Consider the following 310-nt stretch of genomic DNA (forward strand, 5'->3'; position numbering starts at 1 on the left):
GGGGGGGGGGGAGGGGGAGATGAGTATCTCCATAGCCCATCATCCCTTTTTCCCCTGTGCTGAGCTGCAGTTTGTGCTGACCGGCATGTGTCGATCTACATCAGGAGCAGAACCAAGACCCAAGCGCCTTTTTCCAAAGTAGCCCCTGAACAGTGAAAATCCTCAGCAAACAGCCCCAAGCCTCAGCTGGGGGCCATGAGGGTGACAGGACCGGGCAGGCAGGCTGCCAGACTGGCTCCTGCTGGGATGCTGCCCAAGGGGAGCAGGGGGGGGTCCTGCCCGCACCCCGCACCAGGAGGAGAGGGTGCAG

The 310-nt window shown here is 62.3% G+C and overlaps 1 protein-coding gene across 1 annotated transcript in view; it reads left to right on the forward strand.

Annotated features, from left to right (window-relative positions):
* The window catches only part of DVL3 (dishevelled segment polarity protein 3), a gene marked incomplete at its 3' end in the record, with an annotated part of 11068 nt that overhangs the window by 839 nt on the left and 9919 nt on the right, over positions 1 to 310 (forward strand). The gene's annotated exons all lie outside the window — the stretch shown is intronic.

This window comes from Buceros rhinoceros, unplaced genomic scaffold, assembly GCF_000710305.1.
Source record: "Buceros rhinoceros silvestris isolate BGI_N320 unplaced genomic scaffold, ASM71030v1 scaffold32027, whole genome shotgun sequence".
Lineage (NCBI taxonomy): Eukaryota > Metazoa > Chordata > Aves > Bucerotiformes > Bucerotidae > Buceros > Buceros rhinoceros.